Source organism: Coturnix japonica, chromosome 9, assembly GCF_054131305.1.
Source record: "Coturnix japonica strain WE chromosome 9, WE-NBRP24, whole genome shotgun sequence".
Lineage (NCBI taxonomy): Eukaryota > Metazoa > Chordata > Aves > Galliformes > Phasianidae > Coturnix > Coturnix japonica.
The window spans coordinates 21,623,710-21,639,511 of NC_140671.1; the positions used below are offsets into that span (position 1 = coordinate 21,623,710).

At 40.6% G+C, this 15,802-nt stretch overlaps 1 pseudogene across 1 annotated transcript in view; it reads left to right on the forward strand.

Moving 5' to 3' along the window:
• The first annotated feature begins 1,668 nt into the window (after window positions 1-1,668).
• LOC146759831 (AF4/FMR2 family member 4-like) overlaps window positions 1,669-15,802 on the forward strand; it is a 38,395-nt pseudogene continuing 24,261 nt past the window's right edge. Inside the window, exons 1-5 of the transcript XR_014932063.1 lie at window positions 1,669-1,787; window positions 8,874-9,000; window positions 11,527-12,318; window positions 13,589-13,633; window positions 14,558-14,644. The product of XR_014932063.1 is annotated as an AF4/FMR2 family member 4-like (transcript). The remainder of the gene's footprint in view (window positions 1,788-8,873; window positions 9,001-11,526; window positions 12,319-13,588; window positions 13,634-14,557; window positions 14,645-15,802) is intronic.

Genomic DNA, 15,802 nt, shown 5'->3' on the forward strand with positions numbered 1-15,802 from the left:
AGGATGCCTTTATCAACAAGCAGAAGGTGCAGAAGGTGGTGAAGGCTGCACCAACAGAAAATGCCACGCTGAGCTGCGAGGTGGCCCAGGAGAAGACGGAGGTGAAGTGGTACAAGGAGGGGAAACTGATCACCTGGAGCAAGAAGTTCAGGGTGGAGTCAGAGGGCAAACAGCGTCGGCTGGTGGTGAGCCAGGTGGAGAAGAAAGGTGCAGGGGAGTACAGCTGCGAGGCTGCTGGCCAGAAACTCACCTTCAAGATTCATGTCACAGGTAAGACAGGTGTTGTCTGAAATACAGCAGAGAACAGTAAAGTAAAATCTAGTTTCCATTATACAGTGATCCAGGTGCAGTAGTCTGTGCTGAGGTTTTTTCCCTATACTTGATTGCCTGGGTTTGTAGCAAGTATGTGGTTTTAGTATGGCACAAAGACCTGTTTCAGTCTGTAGAATAATAATTACTGATATATGTACAGTGGAAGCAATATTCAAGATATTATTCAAATCTCTCCTGTGCCTGAGATCCCAAACTGTAATTCTTGTTCACCGAAACATTTGACTAAGATAAGTATGTGCAGTGAGGCTGCAGTGCATGTTGTACGTGCAGCCTTTCATGGCAGGAGAAGCAGGAACTTCTCCTAGTAGTACACTGCCTTTTTACTATGCCTTTATGTTGGAGGCTGCATCTTGATAGGTGAGTCTGCTACTCACAGTAAGAGACCTGGTAGAGCTGACTATTGCCAGAGCTCAAAGTAAGATAGATATCTGCAAATCACACACAAAGAAGAAAGGACTGCGTTGGTGAGCATATTTCCTTTGTGCCTTTGACAGTCACAGTTGTGGCAATGGTAGATGCCATGAGGAGTCTGTTCAGGAAGCCAGGAGTACTGTTCTGGGTCATGAAAAGGCAGCCAGTGGTTTGACTATCACATGTTTATGTGTTTTGATGTTTCACAGTGGGTCTTAAGCAAAAGGAACTCAGGTTTTGGTTGCCTGCAGGACAGATGTTCTTTTGGGTTCAATATGTTTGCATAGTGACTTGCAACCATGGGACTGGTGTTCAAGGACCCTCTTGGTTCCTTCAGTTCCTAGGTTCTTTCTTGCCTAGATTTGACACTTTGTTTCAACAGAAGAGCTGATATTCTCTATGAAGGCTATTAGTTTGGGCACAAGTGGTAACCTAAACCTGTTCCAACCTGTACACACAAACCTGCAAGTTGGTCTCATTTCAGTCCATCAGTCAATACTTTTTCTTTTCTTCCCTCAGAGCCAAAACCTGTGTTTATAAACCAGGAGAAGGTGCAGAAAGAGCTGAGTGCTGCCCTGGCAGCAAGTGCCTCCCTCAGCTGTGAAGTAGCACAGGATCCAACCGAAGTAAAATGGTACAAGGATGGAAGACTGCTTGCCTCCTCCAGAAAGTTCAGAATGGAATCTGTGGGCAAAACACGGCGTCTGGTTGTGGAGCAGCTGGAGAAGAAAGATGCTGGAGAATACATCTGCGAGGCTGCTGGCCAGAAGATGACCTTCAAGTTGGAAACAACTGGTGAGCATTCGCTTTGGGAGCACTAAGCAGCTGTTTATGTGGCTGAGAGGAAGAGGAAGTGAGCCATGCCAAAGGAAAGGTGGTGTGGCACAGCAATGCAGTTGAGATCAAACCCAGCAAACATTTCCAGATTGATGAGGAAGGGGTCAGAAGAACCCTGACAATAAGAGGGATCCGGGCTGAGGATGAGGGAGAGTACTTGTGTGAGTCCAGAGATGACAAGAGCAGCATTACCATCACCCCCAAAGGTATGTCTCTGGAAATGAAGGCTGACAGTGTGGAAGGATCCTTGGCTTTCCTCATCAGCCATTACAACACTGCAAACCTGAGTTCATCTGTGTGTTTATGCGGTTCTCTGTGTTAACAACCAAGTACAAAACTTGTCTTTCTCTCTAAATAACTGTGGAACAACTGCTTCTGAAGAGCACAGCTGTTAAGTGGGCAAATCAGCCCTCAAGGCTGGAATTAAGCATCCCAAATGTAAGATGGGATTTATTTTACCCCTTCTTTGCCTCTTTTCTTCTTGCATCTTTGTAGATCCTTGCAAGGAGGATCTCCTCTACACGCAGGAGATGTGAGTGTGAGTTATGGTGATCACTTCCTGCGAGTCATAAAATCTGATGCTTCCAATGAAATCATTGACTCTGTTGGCTCTTTGAAGGTGCTCATATATAATATGATAGCAGGCTTTGAGTATATAAAAGGCTTTTAGAAAGTGGAAGCAAACAATCTGTTCTCTGTGCAGAAATTAGGGACTTCAATTGCAATGACAAAGATGCAAGTTCTACAACAGAAAAGCTTTTTAATGGTTGGATGAGTGGATAAGTCATTTGGAGGGGCTTTGAAGCCTTCACGGTGGGTTTCAGAAAAGGTTAGTGAAATATCTGGGGCACAAAGAGCTGAGCATGTCCTGGAGCAATGGAGAAGGGCTGGATGATTTTTGCGGGTATTTTCAGCCGTAGAATTTTGTGTTCTGGTGGTGTCAGTACATTCCTTCGTACCACATGGATGGGTTGGTTTGTTGCATTGGTTCAGACTTTTGTACTAGGAGCTCAGCAGTGGTTAAAGCTCACACTTCTGCAAAGTAAACAAGCTCCTGCAATTCGTCTCTACTCTGTTTTAGCTGTGGATTAGCTTGACAGTTCCCTTCCATAAGCTTTATGGTTCCCTTCTGTAAGTCTGCTTACACAGACTGAGTTGCTTAACTTTAAGTCTTGCTCCAGGATTTTAAGCATATTATTAGCAAAAAATATCACAAATAATTTCACCAACAATTCTCCCCACCCATCTGTAGCTTTCTTTTTTTTCACTGGAAGGTTTTACACTGGCAGATAGGGTGAGCATGTAGAAACAACCCCATTAATTCTGACGAAGCTCTGATTTCTCTGACTGGCCTTTGTTTTGTGATTCTGCATGCATGCCCTGTAGCTAAAGCCTGGATGTCTTCCCCAACACCTTCAGTCTCCCATCCTTACTTAAGTTACTCCATTGTAAATCTCTCTGCTAGTCCAAGAGAGTTTTTATTTTACCCCTTCTGTGAGGCAGCAGCTGGATGGGAAGGATGAGATGAGGACAAGGTTGTTTGGGTGGCTTTTTTTTTTTTTTTTTTGCCTAAGAGCCAACTGGGAATCAAAGATACCAAAAATTAAAGACAAACTGTGTCATACCGAGCAGGGTTTGTCAAATCACTGGCATGCACTGTTAGGACAACTTCATCATCAACATATTCTGGGCTGACAGTTGTCACAAAATTCTGCTTCTGTGTCCCAAAATGTGCACTTATCACTTCTATTGGCAGTTGCTCATCTTTTCTCCAAACTGAATGGTTGTAGGAAATAAAACAGACAAGCAAACAAACCAAACAACCTGCAGATATTAACTTGCAGCTGATTGTCAGTGCTGATCGTTGGGCCATGTGCAGCACTTCACATCCTTCTGCGGCCAACAGAGATTGGAAAATACATAGACCTTCAGAGACTACTTTAATTTCTAGATGCACTGAATTACCCTCTAGAGTGTCTTTCTGAATATAGAAGGAACCACGGGTGACTATGATCCTGATTTATATCTAGGTTCAGGCATACTGTTTCAGTTAGGTTAGATGAATAATAGTTCCAGAGAAGATAGGGAAATACAGCAGTTCATTGATACCACGTGTCGGAAGAATGCAGCTCAGTGCTGGGCAGTTTGCTGCTTCATTCCCTCTTACAAGTTGGACCCAAGGCTGGAAAAGACCACTGAGATAGCTGAGCCCAACCCAGCCCACCCTCACTGTACTTACTAACCACGTCCCCAGTGCCACATACCCGTGGCTCTTGAGCACCTCCAGTGACTGTGGTATATCAGTGTGGTTGCTTCAGCTGTGTGAGTTTTCACCACTGGATGTTGTTCTAGCGAGGCAAAAAACCCAAACTGATGGAACAGTGTCTATACAGGAAGCAACTGGCTGTCCTGATGGCTGCCAACAGTTTTGCACAAGGTGTGTCATGCAAGCTTGCATGAGTCTGGTTTAAAAACTTGCAGTTCTGATGGAAGGAGAGGATGTTGGTGCAGGATAACTGCGGGATTTGTGCTCTCCCGACATCCAGTTGCAATCCCAGCTTATTGTTGCTATAGAAAACAGCTTCTCTGTAGACAAACTGAGTTAGTACCATTAAGTGGCTGAATCCCTAAGTGATCCAAGGTGAAGCATGATCCAAACTGGAATTTAGCTAATTGTAGTAGGGAATCCAAGCCTTAATGAGCTGAGTTATTTAAAGTATGAGTCTTCCATCTAAAACAGCATTGAACTGTTACCCTGGTTGATGATAGAAGTGAGAGTTTAACAGCAGAAGTCTGAAGTTATGCTCCATATTTCTCATCACTCAAGAGAATATTTGAATATGTGAATTCCTTTGGCTATGTTAGAGCTCATAATGAGGTCAGCTGATGTTCTTTAAATGCTCGGAGTCTAGCAATGTGGGGAAGTGGACTGCTATTTGCTGTTGAGCTTTAGGCTAAGAAGCCTGATTTTAGAGAACAGTGGACTTCCCCTTTCCCTTCCTCTCTCCTCCCCTTCTCCCTGGACTGATCCCGCATGGTTTGTGAATGATTTCAGAGCAAGGTAAATGAGGAATAGCCATGTGAAAACCTGTTGTTTTACTGCACTGTAAATGACACTTAGTCAAAAGACAAGTGTGTGTTACAAGCTTATGATTGCAGGAGATCCTAGAAACAACTCAGCTGCTCAAACCTGTAGTCTGGCTGAATATTTTATTGTCAGTTTTGGTCAGGAGGAGATGCTTGAGTAAGACAAATAAAAGGTCATGGGTAAGTTGGTCCTTCTTGTGATATACTTCTAGGCTTTCGTCAGGGAAAAGCTTAATTAGTCCAAATAATTATAGCAGAAACCACACCAAGAACATGAGAGTGAAATTTCAACTTTCTTGACGTGACGGTAAATTTTACCCCATTCTGCCATTCCCCAAATGTTTGTTTCCTTATGTTATGGTTTTGCAATTTGGTTGGTGTTGGTATTCCACATCAGAACACCATGCTAATAATGGGAGTAAAGGGGACAAGTTTTTTTTCTGTGAACTGCCTTAATGGGCATGTGGGGTGGGGCACTGGAAGGGAAGTGAGGAAGGGGACGGCGTTGCTGGCGCGGCTCCCTGCGAGGAGACAACGTGGTCAGACCTTCCTGCCTTCCACAGCTCCACCAGTGAGATTGGGGACTTGGTATTCTCTTTGTTGATACTCTCTTGTTGTTTGTTTAGCATTATTAGGTTATTAAACTGCCATTCGTTCTCAGATCACCTTTTTTTCTCCCTCATTTTTTGTTAGACCTAATCGCAATCTCCCTTCCCTTCCCCGTCTCCCTAAACGCACGTGGCCGGGCCGGGCCGCGCCACACTGCTGCTAGAGAAAAGGGGGGGGGCTTTTGTTCCTGCTGCCCCGGGTTTGTGCCCACTGTCCCGGAGTGAGCTCTAGAGAGAACTTCGTGACACCTACAACAGCAAAAATAACTTCTAGTTCTAATTTTCAATCTTTAAAAGTTGCCTTGGCGTTTATAATAAGGCATTCCCATTAGCTTTGGAGTGTTCACCTGAAAGAAGTGATTGCTTTTTCCTCAATTCAGTCTCAGACTAAATATGTGCTACACTTTTTGGCATTTCTGGGATCGCTTTTGTGAAGGGATCTTGAAAACTATCCTAGTCAGTTACACTCCCTACTGGGTTTGTTTGTGTAAACACACACAAAAAAGCTTTCTCTGTCTGGTGTTCTGCCCTGATGTTGTGTGCTGGGCGCTGCACTGAGATGAGGCAATTGAGCTTTTTCCTATAGACTGAAGCCAAAGGTGTCTGTGATCTCTTTGATATTTCAGATGCTTTAGTTTTTATTTACGCACTTTGTCACTCCGACAGGAAATTCTCCAGTGACTCAAACAGTTAAATACCATTAGAAGGATTTACAGCTTTAAACAAAATGTTTCCATCTGACTGGGAGCTAACTCAGGCCCAAGCTACTGAGATTTCAGAATGTTTTTAAATTGTGGCATAATAAATATCCAAAGACATTTCTCATTTCCCAAGATGGTCATGTTTTACAAATGTTCAGATTCATCTTGATTTGCAGAAATGTTAAGGTCCTAGTTTTTCAATTTTAATTCTGCAGTTTTATAGGGTTTAAGTCTGAAATTCCATTCATTTAAGGAGGGTCCACAAAAGGAAAGATTCAGAATATAATTTTCTACAGGTATTCAGTTGGTTGTTTCCCAGGAAAACACTCAGCTAGCAGAGTGCTGTAGGTAACAGAAGAGTCCTACTATCTTTGTACTTCCATCTTATTCACTCTATATTACCATGTGAATTAATACGTATTTAGCAGTGTTTTGCTTTGGGTGGTGTGGTGCTGTACATGCAGAAAAGGATAAAGGGTATGGCTTACTCTCCTCTTTGTACTTTATGAGAAATATGGCTGCAGGAAAAGCCCACTTAAAAAGGTTAAGTACAGCTTCATGTTCCTTTATGCTGTTACAGAGTGTTTTTGTGTGCAGTTAAGCAGTTGCGATGTCCCACCCCAAGAATCCTACTTCATTTCACTGAATGAAAATTCATCAGGATAACAGAGGCCAGGTCAGGGTAGAAGCACTTAGCTGCACTGGCATGCGTGCTGTGCCTTGGAAGTGTTCACCCAAATGTTCACATGCTGTGGACATGACTCTGTATACAAGCCTCAAGACAAAGTCTTGGCTAAATATCAGATATTTTTCTCATTGTGAAGACAGGAAATCCTGGGAACTAAAATCATATTCTCCTATGACATTTGTAAACACAATGGTAATTTTGAAGGTTGGCATGGATGATTTTCAGCTTTCAGCTCTGGATCATTTCATGCATTTTTGACTTTTTAAGGAGCACTTCATTGCACAGATTCATGGCAGGCATTTGCTGCTTCTTCGCTCTGAAGAAGTTATGACTCTTTAACTAGGAATATAAATGTAGCATAATGCATATTGAGAGACCCAAGTGAAATGTACTGGGAGGAAAAAAAGGGTAACAGCATATTAAATCAAATTTTCCGTCTGTCTTGGGATATTTAGTGGAGAGCAGATTTAAACTGTTTTGCCTCTTTTGACCTTTTTACTCTTATACTCAAATAGTACTGTAACTCCCTTTATATTTGTTTTTATATCTTTGTATAGTACACTTGTTTTTTTCAACAGATGTTGATACAGTTTTGAAAGGTGATGCTCAGTGAAGATCCTCGTGTTAAAGTGTAACTCTCTACTTGTGAAGTGTAATTATCTTCTAAAGGGATAGCTGCATATGATTCATTATCTTAGTGCTTTTTATTGAATGAACTACCCACAGGTAGGTGTAGATACTCTGTTCCCTGCCAAACATTTTGCCTTTGATAGTAAAATGGCATAGATCCTAATGGTTGGCTTTAACAGGTCACTATCTGTGATTAAGTCTGACATTTGTTGCTGTTTATGTCTTGGATATGCAAGAAATCTGAAGGAGGAAAAAAGAAAAAGCTGTTTATACCTCCAACTTTCAAGGCAGGTTTACTTTCTGCCATCACTGTGAACATTGGTTGTAGTTTGTAGCTTGGCTGCATTGCAGCGTGCAGGGCCCTCCCTCAGCTGGCAGACTTGCATTCACTTGCAGTTGCATGAGTTCAACTGATTTTAGCACAATTAGAGAAGAAGTGATTTTCATATGTACGTTAAAAGTTAGCACATTCCTAGGCTCGATGTCAGCGTCACGTTGGATGATGCTGATGCTTTTAGCTTGCTTACAGTGCAGGTATCTCAGGGAAATGCAACAAACTCACACCCTAAAGCATCACACATTTAAACTTACACCGGGGATTTCTTCTGGTTTTGATGTGCCTGTGGGCAGAGCAGTAGGAAAAAATGAAGCCAAGTGAGTAAGAAACTGCAGTGAAAGGCTCAAATGATTTTAAGGTGAAAAGCACAAATAATGTTTTTTTAAAAGCTGAGTGGTAGGTGGAAGTTGTGCCCAGAATGGAACAGCTGGTTTCATAGAGCTTTCAGATGAGCTCTGTGGCAGGATTATGATGCTGTATTTCTAATAATCAGGCAGCTGTCTGAAAACATGAAATAATGACTTTCTGAGCAGACACCTTTTTCATTTTACACTTAAATTGGAATAGTATTTATGTTCTGGATGCACCTACCATCATTTTGTAGATCAAGAAGCCACTTTTATAAATCTCTTAATGCAAAGTACAGCATGACACGTACAAAAAAGAGTTAGAGACCTTATTTATACCTTATTTTGTTTACTCCTGTAAGTCCTGGTGCTTTATGAACCTCAAAGGAAATCATTGCTGACTTGTTTGTGGATTTTGCATTTCTGCAATTTGACACGTTGCTGTTAATGCAAGCAGCAAGGCCAGGCTTCCAAGGAAGGTTTGTAATATGTGAGATTTCTATGTTTTTGATCTACATTTTTGCAGTAGAGCACTGTAATGTGTGCTGTCTGTTGGGCTACCAGAGGGGCCGATCCTTCTGGATTTCCTGGAGCCTGGACAACTCCTGACTGCTGCATCGCAGTGCCAACAGAGCTGAAGGCTCCAACTTCCAGTTGTTTGCCTGAGGACTCTGTGATTTATTTATTTAAGTGCATAAACTGTCCCTGTCAGGAACAGATTGTAGGTTATAGCTGCTCTAAATGTGAAATGTTTTAAGCTGGACAAACTTCTTTTCAGTTTTGAGGAGCTGCAGTCAGCGGGGGGTTCTTGCCTGGGATCTCTTGCAGAACAGGGTGTGCTTCCATCCTCCTCTTTCCTTCTGTGACCAGGGAATTGTTGGTTGTTTTTTGCAGCAACATGAACCGTGAAGACCAAAATGTGCTGCGTATGAAAGAAAGGGAAAGGCGAAATCAAGAAATCCAGCAGGGTGAAGAAGCCTTTCCACCCAACTCTCCTCTCTTTGCTGAACCGTACAAAGTTGTGAGTTTCTGCCATTTGTACAAATGTGTTTTTTTGTTTTGTAGTGGAAATTGTAGGGAAATATGTGCTACAAATCTGTTTATATCTGAAATCTTTTCAGGTCCCAGTTGTCACCTTAACCAGCATTTAAGCAAGTATTGAAACTAAGGATGGACAGTTAGTTACTAATCATCTCCATAGGCAGATTTATGCTAATACTTATGAAGCAGGGACTATTTTCAAGGGAGGAAAGGGATAATGAGACAAGATAATTTATTTTTTGAAAAAACCTTTTTTCTGCTTCTGCTGCAGTGGTCATTAAGTGGTACCATTGAAGGTTTTCATTATACAGTTCAAAACTCACTTTGAAAACAAAGCCATTCCCTTATCTCTGTTTTGTTTGCGGGAGGTCAAACATTGCAGCTGAAGACTTTTCTCCCTCAGGGGGGAAGTTGTGAGTTTTTTGATTCCTGTCTTCCCTTCTGTTTGCTGTGCCTGATAACTAAAACCTACAAGTATGAAGCTAACTAAAGCTGGTGGGGATACAGTAAAACTGATTTGAAGGGCAAAAAAGAAACAACAGAAAAAACCCCAACTGGTTTTTCAGGAAAGAACCCCTATAACTGTGTTGGCAACAAGTTATTCCAGTATAAATACCAATTAAAAATTACATAACTGAGTGGTGAGGTTGAGCTGATGTTATTTTACTGCTAAGTAAAGCGTTGTCTGACCAATACATTATAGACTTTAAGGTGACAATGTCTACAGTTCTTAAAGTCTTCCATGCAGCTCACCTATACATTCTTTGAAGCACTGGTTAGTGTTTCAACTATTCTTGGTCAATTTAAGTGGTGCTGTACAGAAGTACTACTTAAAATCCCTGTTGAAACTTGGCTGAAGGCCTAGAATTTGGCTGCAGATTAAATAAATCCACTTTCTTTGCCCAGAATGAGAATTGGAATATAAGAAAATAACAGAACTGAGTTTATGAAGTGATTGATCCATTTATTTGAAGCCAGCTGTAATTCATCTGCCTCTCAGGGGAAAGAGGAAATTTGAGGGAGAAAAAGATGAGCAGAGGGAGGGAAAGAACTGCATTACTGTGGTTGGTTGGGGAGAATTGGGTCACTGTGACTCTTTGTAGGGGTTTAAGATACAGGGATCTTCAGGCCATTTAATTAGTATTTTTCACTTGTGTGGCTGCTTGCCTGTTTCCTTCACCTTCTAATGCATGGGACTAAAAACTCTATTGACTGTGTAGATTTTAACAACGGCTTCATTTTTTAGAGAATAAGCATGGATTGGGCATCAATAGACACTTTTCATTTGGCTTTCTTTCTATCAAAATAAGTGTAAACTGTCAAAATAAGTATGAAGTATTGCAAAGTATTTTGGTCTTTTTCCTTCTCTTCTCTGCCTGTAGGGATTTAGTCATTATTTTCTATGAACAGGTGTCTTCTCAGCCTCTGCTAAGACAGTGGTAATCTCCTCTGTATAGGAAATCCTATTTGACGTGCAATCAAGAGGGCAGTTTTGAAGGGGCCTGTATGCAGAAGAACACATAGAAGTGGTTTTTTATTTGCTAATGGCAGTTCTTTCATTCAGCCCTTGGTAGTCTTTGATAAATAGATATGGCTGACATTTTAGTTTGCTTCCTTTCACCTGCCTCCCTAAAAAGCAATGCTTTAAATAATGCTTTTCTTAGAGTTCTGTGTCCTGGGTGTTTTTGTGTCTTCCCAGGCTGAAGGATAAATCTTCTTCACAGATACTTTGTTGGCCATATGAAATAAAATGAGAAAATGATAACTGGGCAAAGTTGCATTTAAATTTGATCAAAGATTTTAATAGAGTTGTTAGTTACTTCTTTGTTTGAAGCACACAGACAGACTACTTTTTAAGTTATCCAGCTTTTCAACATTTAAGAATTCATGATGAAAAGGAGAGAATAAGGATTAATGAAAAGAAATAAAGATCAGAAACAGACTTTGAAAATAAATACCTTCCAATTTTCAGATAGTCAAATAGAGAAATAACTCAGTGGTGCTGTTGACCCTTATGGTGAGTTTCTGTCAGCAGAGGAAGTTGGGCAGCTTATCTGCCATCTTTCTGAGATGGTGTTGGTGTACACTGGTGCTGTTTTTATAACACTAAAAGGTTTAAGAATGTGGGGCATAATCTGTTCCTTACATGGCTCTGTTATTATGGATAACTATGGGCAGTCAGTTCATACTGGGAGCAACAGCTTCTCCCATAAAAGGGTGGGGAAGGTGGAAAACACCAGTGTGATTTTTCAGTAATTAGAGATCAGCATAAGAAAAGGATAAGTGCTACTGAAGTACATCTTTTCTTCATGCCACAGGGAGTGAAATTACTGCTTAAAGAACAAAACCTGGGAATTGGGAGCACTAACAAAAAAAGACTTGGATGTTAGCCATGATTTTAGCCTTAAAGTTTAGATTAATTACAATAGTTGTCAAGTCAATTAACCAAAAATGAAATTGTGTATTTTAAAGCTGTGTTTTGCATTTTCTTTAATGTTTTTCACAGACCAGCAAAGAAGACAAATTATCTAGTCGCATTCAGAGCATGCTTGGTAATTATGATGAAATGGATGATCTTATAGGAGATAGATCGCTACCAAAGCCTGTTGGAATTCCCAAACCTACCGTACCATCAACAGCAGATGAAAAATCAAACCAAAGTTTCTTTGGTGATCAGAGACATAATACTAGTTCACATCAGAGTAGCAAATGGACTCCTGTAGGACCAGCACCCAGCACTTCCTCGCAATCTCAGAAACGGTCCTCGGGTTTACAGAGCGGCCACAGCAGTCAGCGTGGCAGTGGCAATAACACTAGCAGTAGTGGCCAGAGGCATGACCGTGACTCGTACAGTAGCAGCAGCAGTCGCAAAAAAAGCCAGCATGGATCGGAACACTCCTAATCCCGTTCTTCCAGCCCTGGGAAACCTCCTGCTGTTTCTTCATTAAGCTCCAGTCATTCGAGATCTCATGGAAGCGATCATCACAGCAAAGAACATCAACGCTCAAAATCTCCCCGGGATCCGGATGCCAACTGGGACTCCCCTTCACGTGTACCCTCATTTTCAAGTGGACAGCACTCTAACCAGTCTTTTCCACCTTCACTCATGTCCAAGTCCAGTTCAATGTTACAGAAACCCACTGCTTATGTAAGGCCAATGGATGGACAGGAATCCATGGAACCAAAGTTATCCTCCGAACACTACAGTAGTCAGACTCACAGCAGCGGTGTGATTGAGCTGAAGCCTAGCAGCAAGGCACATCTAACCAAGCTGAAAATACCTTCTCAACCACTCGATGTAAGTTGTTATCTATTTACTGGATTCTTGAATGTCAGTCCCTTTGGGCTGGGATTTTCCAGCTTCTTTAAAATCCCAATAAACTTAGTTTATTGTAAATTTTATATTTTGTTAAGTAAAGCATCTTAAATTTCCACAGTGAAGGCCTGTATTTTCACTGGGAAATGCACAAATGCTTCTTCCATGTGGAGATTGTGGCTTTTGTTAAGCAAAGCCGATGAGATGTAGTGAGAAAGGCTAACCTAACCCAGACTAACAAGTTTTCCTAGAGTACTTTAAATTATAGTCAGAAGTTGGTAAAATAGTAGGATACTCACAACTATTTTGACAACCTGTATGCGTGTATTGTCTTCTCTGGGAGCCATGTTGCCCTAGACAAGAGATCCTCTGCCTAACTCAGAATTTCATTTGAAGAATGTAATAATTTATAGATAGCCTCGCCTAAGCAAACTAAGGTAACCCCAAAGCACACCAAACTGAAAAAGGTTCAGACTTCTCATAAGGTGTGCTGAATACAGAACACTGTTGGGCACAGAAATTGACTGTAGCTCACATACAAGGAGAGTGCCTTAGTAATAAAATGTCATTGCATCTTGTACTGTTTGACAACCATTTGTTTCTGGAATTTCAATAAAGAGCAAAATAAGATCCAGGAAACAGATAAGGAGAGCTGAAAAATAAATTATTTCCATATTCTGGAAGACTTCACATGTTAACATTAGTGCAGTAAAATGTGCAGTAACTTTGCTTCCTTTCTGTTTGTAGTGTCAGGGATGCAAATGATTTATAGTTTCATAGTTATTGCTGTTTCTAGTTTCATGCTGTCATCTATGTTTTACTTGATAATGCATTTTGTCATTACTGCATATTCATGGTCATCCATTTGAGTTCAGATATTATCCAGTCGCGTCTTAACAGGAATGATTGAAAGCTATGAATTTTTTCCCCCTCTCACAGAAGTTTTTAGTGTCTCTGACTGCTTAAGATCACTTTAACTGTCAAATGAAAAGTAAGAGATTACTGTGGCAGTTTTATAGATCTGATGTATTTGCTTTTCATAACTGGATGTGACTCATCCTGTAAAAATCTGAATCTATCTGATATTAAAATTAATGTTGCTGAAAAGAATTAGCAAGATCTGTTTGTATCTCTATAGAGTCTAGATGAATCATGATAAGGACTGAAGTTTATTTTTAACTGCTTCATACCCCTGGGATCTTTTAAAGAAGGTCTATTATAGGAGACATTAATCTTGAGTTTTGATTTCTAGGCATCAGCATCTGGTGATGTGAGCTGCGTGGATGAAATTCTAAAAGTAAGTTCTCTGGGCTTTGTTCATAACTTATTTGTTGAATACACAAACGTTACTAAGGAGGTGGAAAGTGCTCTGCAGTGGATTAGTACCTTTCAAATTGGTTTGACTGCAATTCATTACAGGAGGACTCCTCAATCAATCCTCTAAAGTAGGTAGACTGGGGAACACTGGAAGCAGAGCTGTGTGTGCTGGGCATAATCATCTCCTGGGTTTCCATGTTGAATTGCATTTCTTCTATCCCAGCCCTCTGCTATTATACCCAGAGTTAAACATTTCTTCCACCAAAGTAGAGTGTTTACATTCCAGTATCAGTTTAGATTATAATATTTTTTTTCTATCCAGCAGCACACCCTTCTTCTTCTACCTGTGTTATTTTCTCAAATCTTTTTATCCCTTGTGTGACCCTTGTTCATGTCTGCTGTCACAAAGGTGTCACTGGATGCCCTGTGAGCATTTGCATCACTGACTTGCTCTGATCTTCATTACTCCACGGTTATTGCAGATGCTCTGAGTGAACACAACACACTTTCTTTCTGGCTTCAAGCTTTTGATTTATCACTTTTCTCTTCAAACTTTCTGTGCTTCCCTTTTCCAGGTTTCTTCTTTTTACCCTTAGTCTCACATATGTTCTTCACAGCCTGAAGTAATCAGACTTTAGTTTCTGTTTGGGCAAATCAATTCCATTGATTTGTGCCTTTCTTGTTTGGTTGCTATGTCTTAACTATCTGTTCTCATGGGTAGAAATTCTTTTTATGCAAAATCTTCATTATACATTTGGGAAATGAAGATTTGAATATAAAGCTTAGTGAAGTATGAACAGTGAACTGCGAATTGAGAGGTGGTTGCTGTTCAAACCAGGATTGTAACTTGGAATCTTTGTGCTTTTGCTTTGCTAATAGCTGTTCTTTTTTGTTCTGGTTACAGGAGATGACCCATTCTTGGCCTCCTCCGCTGACTGCTATTCATACACCATGCAAAACTGAACCATCAAAATTTCCTTTTCCAACGAAGGTCAGTGTTGTGGTCAAGTACTGAATGCTGTTAAAAGAATAGATCCTTTTAGAGGTCAGGATTTTGGAACTCTTTTATATTGAGTTCTGTGTAGTTCTGTGTTTGTTTCCATACCTGGAATCTTTTTATCTTCACAACATTGTCGCATCTTCACAACAATGTTCTTACAAAGAATGTTGTTTTGTTTCCTCTGGTTTACACACACAGAGTGATTTGCAAAGACACATGTGGGGCAGCTTTCCTTTTTGTATTAAATTCTGTTTCATAAATTCAAGCCTTTTAAAGGTAACTGTGAAATTTTAAAATGCCATGGAGCCTTTTTCTTTGTAGGGGGAATACTTTGTACCATTGTGTACAGAAGCAAGTATTGCTTACCTCTATCTGGCAGGCAGTGGTAAATACTAAGAAATCTAAATGTACTTTTCTGCTTAAACTGAACTTTCCTCATAGTTTCGAAGTCCTCCCAGGGCTGGGTCTTGCACCCTCAGCAGCAGTGCTTTCAGTCACACTGGCACTGGTGATTGTTTGCCTTGAAAAGCTGCTCTGTAATCTGAAGTATTTTGTTGGCTGATGAGTGTGCAGGGGAGATAGTTGTGGGTTGCAACTTTAGCAAGTACAGTTTGGTTTGAGGCAGCTGACTAATATATGAAATCATGTTTTACTTCCTGTATCTACTGATTATCAGCAGTTGATTTAAGTTGAGAATAGAATTCTTCTCAAGACTCAACATATCTCTGAAATGGGTTGCTGATGTGGCCTAATGCTGTATTGCAGAAGTTATGGATGCCTTTTAAAACTTGCCTTCCTAATCATGAAGGCTCCACTGTTCCTGGTTTTGAAGCACCATTTCACTGCTCTTTGTTTCCTGTTTGATCCAAGTTATTCCCCAAACCATTCAGTGAAATACTTTAAGATTTTCTCCCTGAGATCTCTAATGAAATGTTGTAACAGTTTTTGCTGTTACGTAAATGCTCTGTCGTCAACTTTCTAGTCCTCTTAACATGGGGATGTTTTTGAAATTACTTTCCCATTTGAAAATCAGCTTTAAACCCCCAAATAAACAAGTTGGATTACTCTTTAATAACAATCCAGTTTAAAAAGAAAGTTGTTCTGTAATTTAGATTGTTTGGCCACAAGTAAATGTTCTCATGAGTGCCT